The sequence below is a fragment of the Microcebus murinus genome, chromosome 29 (assembly GCF_040939455.1).
Source record: "Microcebus murinus isolate Inina chromosome 29, M.murinus_Inina_mat1.0, whole genome shotgun sequence".
Lineage (NCBI taxonomy): Eukaryota > Metazoa > Chordata > Mammalia > Primates > Cheirogaleidae > Microcebus > Microcebus murinus.
In genome coordinates, this window is record NC_134132.1 from 4,160,257 (window position 1) to 4,167,776 (window position 7,520).

The following is a 7,520-nucleotide window of genomic DNA, read 5'->3' on the forward strand; positions in this document are numbered from 1 at the left end:
GAGTTTCTGGCCAATTAAATATATAAACAGATGTGATATGGTACCATTACTTCCCCTCTCTTCTTTTTACCTGGTTTGTGGTTTTGAGGCCTACAGGCACGTGTCGTCTCAGCACATATATTCATATGTCTCAGCACACACATTCACATGTCTGAGCACACTTATTCAGCACACATATTCATATGCTAATGTGGGTAAAGGGACAAAGCTGCTTTGGATTGGAGACAATCTCTGCCTCAAGTAGCCACCCCAAGACTAAATGCTCAGCATCTCAACTTACTTTTAACCACTTATAGCACTGAAATGGTTTCTGTGTTAAGATGCTTTTAGCTATGCTTTCTCTTCTCTGAAGCTGAACATGTCACACACATGTTGGAATTTGAAGAGGTTCTTGGGGGGCAAGAAGGCAACTCTTCAGCTGAGAGATAGGGAATAGTTAGGTAACTGAAAGTCATGCTGAAGGCAAGGAGCAAGTTAGTCTTTGTGAGGCAAAAGCAGGAAATATGGAGTGTAAAAAAGAAATTCTGTTAAAAGAGAAGGATTTCTGATTTAACAAATCTGGGGGTTGGTCATCGTGACGAGAAGATGAAAGTGAAGGCTCGGCAGGTGCCTCGCCAATGGAATGGAGATGAAAGGCTGCAGAGTCAAGGAAGGAAAGAAATAGGACTAAAGGAACCGGAGCCGTGAGGTTCCCTTCGTATGAGAAGAGACTGGTGAGCAGGAAGAATGTGCTGTTGGGGCTGAAGGTGTTGAAGGAGAAGGAGGAGGTTTTGCTAGATGAGAGCTGTAATGCTGTGAAGTGGGGGGAGAGATTTAGACCGAGGATTTACATTTCAGATGACGAGGCTGGCAGGGAGGGTGCTGGCTCTGTCGGGAATCTAGGAGATTGGAAATCTAGAAGAAAAGCAATTCTGAGGAATAGACCCTGTTTTCCTTCTCCCACCCTTGTTGTACAACCACTCGTTCTCCTTGACCTTTTCCTGCTCCTCCTCCTCTGGTCGATTTAGGTCAGATTGCAACCCAGCAAATAAAATATGTAGATGGGTAGATTTCTCTGAACCATCTTCCCTGGTTATGATTAACACACTAAAAATAATAATTATTATAATTAATTATAATATAAATATATATTGTATAATACTTATAGACAATATAAGTATTACAGATAATACAATGTTCAACACATAATAGGTGTCTAACAGCATTCAAAGTGCTATAAATATATTAACTCATTTAATATTCATGAAAACCCAATTGATTTTGTGTTAAAGCAGCTTTGAGACATACGATGTGTGTAAAAGGCAAAGTACACTAGACAATTAAGGAGATGAATTTAATTTGGGCAATTGCAGCAGGGAATACATTTATTAATGAGGAATGATGAGCATCTGAAAGAACAGGAAGAGGCATGGGGTTTTATAGAGGCAGATAAACAAGGTGAGCCATGTAGGAGTTATGAGGAAGGATGGAGACACCTTGGAACTTGGGAGGCCAGGGTTGAGCTTTGTAGCTATCTATTTTCCAGGACACAAAAGGGTTCAGGGATTTCTTAACAATTGCTGCTCAGCACACAGGGCTCAGAACATTGCCGGGAAATGGAAAAATGAGAGGAGCATATGAATGGAACAAACAATTAAATGACAATTTTCAAACTCTATACTGTAACTCAAACCCTTTGACATGCATTAAGGGCCTATTATTCTACAAGTTATATAAAATTATCTACTATTAAATTTCAGCAGAATGGAAATTTAGGATCATCCTCGGTGCTACATTTTTAAGAAAAGCCTAATATACTTGGGAAGTGATTATTTATGATACAAATTGATTAAAGTTTTTAACAAGCTTCCCAATGATCTATTTTTGATAATAGTGTCAACAGTGAGAAGCCATTCAAGAACTTAACAATAAGAAAAATAAGATTGTCCTCTAAGAAAGTTATTCTTAGTGGCTTAAAAAAACAACAAAAAAACAGGGGCAGCATTATAACTGAGTCCAAGCTCGTACCACTCATGGCAGGACAGCCAATAAGTCAAGAGACAAGGTGTTGGGGAAAGGAAAGGGACTTTTATTTGGAGAGCAAGCAAACTGAGAAGACGGCGGATTAGTGTCCAAAAAACTATCTTAAGTTAGTAAGAACGTTAGGCTCCTTTTTATTATAAGGGAAGGGAGAAGGGGATTGCAAGAGGTCACTGAGGACTGCAGGCATTTGGGCGCTGGCAAGGTTCTGAGGAGGTTGTAAGACTTCTTTGTTCTTGGTCAGTTAACTTTGGAGGGTGTAGGTCAGGTCACAGTGTTCCTATCTTTAATGTAGCATTGTTACTTGCTTGTGTCCTTTCTTTATCTCCCTGGGAGTTAGTTTGGGGAAAAGACAGTCATCATCTTTCTTCTAGTTTACGTAGAGAGCTAAGCAGAAGCTTTTAACATAGAGGGTATTAGCACAGGGGGTCAGTAGCAAAATGGAGCTAATTATGTTAAGCCCCCTTCCACTGTTATGGTGTATGTCTCTAGCATCAAATAGTGCTTTGAATGGGGTTGGTACTCAACTACTTTTAAGTTAGTGACTTTGTAGGAATCAACTTGGAGACTAGGTAGAATTCAGGACTAAACAGTTTGGGAAACCCCAGACTTCAATCAAAATAACTGGGGTGGGCCAGGCATGGTGGCTCACACCTGTAATCCTAGCACTTTGGAAGGCTTAGGTGGGAGGATCACTTGAGTCCAGGAGTCTGAGATCAGCCTGAGCAACATAGTGAGAACTTATCTCTACACAAAATTTAAAAATTAGCTGGGTATGTTGGCACTTGCTTATAGTCCCACCTACTCAGGAAGTGGAGGCAGGAGGATCACTTGAACTCAGGAGTTTGAGGTTGCTGTGAGCTATGATAACCAATAGAGTGAGCCCCTACCTCAACAAAACAGAACAGAACAAAACGCAACACAAAAACAAAAAAACCTGGGTGCAATCTCAAGAGACAGATCTGGACTGTGATTACAATTTAATAAGCAAAACCCCAACCAGTGGTATTATGCTTTATTTAGAGAGACTGTGTAAACAAAAAGGTAAGTTCTCTTTGGAGTAAAGAAAATGGAAACCCAAAAGGAAAAGCTGCTAATGTCCATTCAAGCATCGTCAGGGCAGAGAATGCTCGGACTGATGAAAACGTCCTGAGGAGGTGAGAGCTCCAAGCTTCTCTAATCTGATTCCATTAACCATGTGAATTGTATAACTAATGTTCCTATTCTAATTCCATGCTTATTAAGCAACATTGTAATTCTAATTTGGCTTCTCCTGGCTGTCAGAGGAACAAAATCTTGGACTTAGTGAGATTTATATTGTCTCTAACCAGGGCAAAATTGAACTGCAGCCATGCACTTAGCTGTTTCTTTATAGATATGTCATTAACTATTCCACTCTGGAAACTGAGAGGCTGAGAAACTCAAGCATGAGAGTGGTAGAATTATATTTCAGATATACTACATATCTCAGGCTGCAGCGTAGAGACGGGATTTAAGAAATACAAGACTGGGATCCAGCAAACTAGTTAGAAGTGAATTATTGAGATTGTCCAGGCAGGAGACAATGAAGAACCGAATTAGGGGTGTGTAGGGATAAAGGACTGTAGAGATGAAAAAGGAAACATTTCTCTGCCTCCTCACCAGTCCTGGGTATTATTTTCTAAGTCTACTCATTTGATAGGTGAGTAATGTTATCTCATTGTTGAGACATTAATGTCTCATTACCAATAAAGATGCACATTTTTGACTTGATTAATTCTTTTGCTTAACTACTGTTTATTTTTTTTAATTTAATTTTTCTTTCATAAAATTCTTTAGACCTGAAGTATAAAAGAGATTTAAGCTACTGAGAATAGCCAACAATGGCAATAGGGGCATTGAAACTCACAAACCAAATAGAACAGATTGAAATGCAAAGCAATCCTATTTTACTTTAATGTAATGCATTAACTTTGGTCTGACCTTCAGCTTTGATTTACACAAAGTTTCCTGGGAGACAGAATTTACTGACTCAGCATAGACCAAAGGACTTGTGTTGTAAGAGTCCAAAAATTTAATTCTAAGGAATGGAGTAAGTTCCTCCAGAATTCAATCAGTTTTAAGGCTCAGGAAAATAATTTTAAAAATGAGATTAGAAGAGCAATCCAAAAGCAAACGCCACAGTAATATTTTTCTTCCTGGCATTTATTTATCATACAATAAGCAAAGATAATAGCAATAAAGGACTTTTGTTTTATTAAAGAAAGTTAAATCATCCACAATCTTATAACCATAACACAACTTAAAAAATTTTTTTTGTACTTTAGTTTTCGTGTTTGTGTAGTTGGTATGAGTTTGATGCCTTTAATAGTGTTTGGGAAGTCACTCAAATGGATTTCTTTCCTCTTATGTGGCTAACTTCTAGAGAAGGTGCTGGATTTTCTGGAGCAATAATAGCTAGATACCACAGCCCCTATTTGATTACCATGGCAGTGATATGCTGAGCAATTTCTTCCCATTGAGAAAAGACAATTTTACTTGAGGAATGCAAGCCCTTTTAAATCATTAGGCCCAGAGAGACATTAAAATGAGACAGCAATCACATCCTACTTTCCCCCCTTGAGCTATGTATTTATCTCTTGAAGCTGCTTGCTATTGCCACAAGTAGCTATAAATTAACCTACCAATGCCATACCGAACATTATAATCCTGTAGCTTAACAATGAATAGCCAATCACTAATCAATGTTACTTCTATAAACCAACGAGAATTCCTAACAAACAACTTTGTCTCGCCCACTCCCTATCCACCTTTATTGCCTTTAAAAATATGCTCATAATAAAGGTCAAACAGAACTCATATCCTAGGTTACTTGGGTCTGAATCTTGTGGACAGCTGTCCTCACTTTGGCTCAAGCGAATTCTTTACATTATATTTTGTGCCTCAGCATTTTCCTTTCAGGTTGACACCGTGGACCAAAGATTTTTACAACTCAAACTCAAATTTGAAAGATGTACAAATAGTGTCTTTTTAATCACTTTACAAATCATTTTGCCCTTAGTAGTTTTCTTTTCTTTTTTTACTCTCAAATATTTTTTAGTATAAAAGTAACATTTAAGCACTATAGCACTGTGAAAGAATTCTAGAATCAGATCTGGGCTTTTATCATAGCCCTGTAACTTATAAATCACACATTCACAGCAATTTTTTTGGACTTTAGTTTTCTCTTCTGTAAATATATTTTCATGTTTCTTCTAAGTATTAGATGGTGCCAAGTCATAGATTATGCACTTGGTGAATATTAATTCCCTCTAATGTACTCAGTGAATGTTAATTCTCTCGTATTCTATGAGTTGTTTTTAAATGTTATGCTCTTGAGCATATGTGAGGCTGCCCTTTGGTTCATGGCTGTAGTCAGTATCTGAAATGCTTTAACCATTTTTTTTCCATACTGCCTCCAACTCTTAGGGATGCTTGATTAATTACAAGGACGAAAAACAAAACAAAACAAGTTAAGCCTTATAACAAGCAAAGGGAATTTATGAAATTATAAAAATTCTGGAAAAATACAAGTACTAATTATGCCTAAAATTTCTTGATGTCTTATTTGTGTCATCTCCTCATTGTTTTTTAGCACCATGCTCTGCCTAACACACTAGATATAACTTGAATAACCAGGTAGATATTCTCCTCGATGCCCACCTCATGGAGAGAAAGGGTAAAGGACATTTGACATTATTTGAAAAACAGATGGTGGCAGACTGAGACAAATTCTGGGTTCCACTGTTGCTAGAACTGGCAGCGTCCCTAGTCCCTTGCAGACATGCCTTCTTTTCTCTCTGGCACAAACCACAGATGGGCTCCTTCTCAACCTTGGTCAGCATCATGCTGGCCCTGGTCACCTTGTTTATCCTTTTTTGATATACTTTAAGGCTCAAGGCATCTTAAACACTTTGCTTCTTCTGTTCTATTTGATTTGTATGAGGAATTTTCATTAACCAGTGGTATATATATGAGTTTGTTTTTCAGATGGAGTTTAACTATTTGAATTGTTCTAAACTAGTGTGTGGGCCTCTTCTCACTAATGACCACAGAGCCTATAATAGCAGCAGGTTCTTCCAAATTTGAAATGTTTGCTTCCTTTAAAATCTCTAACATATTCTCATTTTTGGTCTTTGGGAAGGAGTCCTGAAGTTTTCAACTCAGCTGTCTATTAGAGACAGATGATATACCATAAGTCCAAGGGGTCCCTGACTACTCCTCTTTGAATTATTCCTCTGCAATGAAAGTCAAAAATCTGTTATTAATCTGGGCATGAGGATAACTGCCTATAGTCCCAGTTACTTGGGAGGCTGGGGTGGAAGTATTGCTTGAGCCCAGGAGTTTGAGGCCAGCCTGAGCAGCATAGGAAGACCTTGTCTCAGAAACAAGTAAAAAAAAAAATCTACTCTTAGGTGACATCTGATTCAGATAATCAACTGGATGCTAAAACTATCCCATACAGAACAGGATGGGATAGTTTCAAAGTATCTAATCACAAATTACTAATTAATTATAAAAGAAAAACTAGTGATGTTACAGTGTAGACACCTGGCAGACACCACTTTAATTTAGTAATCAAAGTTAGTATCACCAATACTGGTACTGTTAATGGGAAAAAAAACCCAAACTCTGGAAAATAATTTAAAGAGGTTTATTCTGAGTCAAATATGTGTTACTATGGCCCAGGATACCATACCCAAGAAGTCCTGAGCAAGTGGTCCTGAAACAGTTGGATTACAGTTTGGTTTTTTACATTTTAGGGAGATAGGAATTGCAGGTAAAATCACAACTTAATATATGGAAGGTGTAAATTGGTTTGGAGCAAAAAGGCAGGACATCTCAAAGGTGAGGTGGGTTTACAGGCTATAGGTGGATTCAAAGATTCTTTGATTTGTAATTGGTTAAATACATAAAGCTTTGGCAATTTTTCATATATTCATTGGCCATTAGTCTATCTTCTTTTGAAAACCTTCTGTTCATGTCTTTTGTCCACTTTTTAATGGGATTATTTGATGTTTTCTTGTAGATTTACTTGAGTTGTTTGTAGATTCTGGTTATTAGCCCTTTATTGGACATATAGAATCCAAGTATTTTCTCCCGTTCTGTAGGTTGTCTATTCACTCTATTGATTGTGTCCTTGGCTGTGCAGAAGCTTTTAAATTTAATCAGGTCCCATTTATTTATTTTTGTTGTTGTTATGATTGCCTTTGGGGTCTTCTTCATAAATTATTTGCTTAGGCTGATATCTATGAGTTTTTCCAACCTCTTCTTCTAGGATTCTTATAGTTTCATGCCTTAGGTTTAAGTCTGTTATGCATCATGAGTTAATTTTTGTGAGCGGTGAGAGGTGCAGATCCTATTTTAGTCTTCTATATGTCACTATCCAGTTTTTCCAGCACCATTTATTAAATAGGGAATTTTTCCCCCAGTGTATGTTTTTGTTTGCTTTGTCAAAGATCAGATGACAATATGAAGTTTTA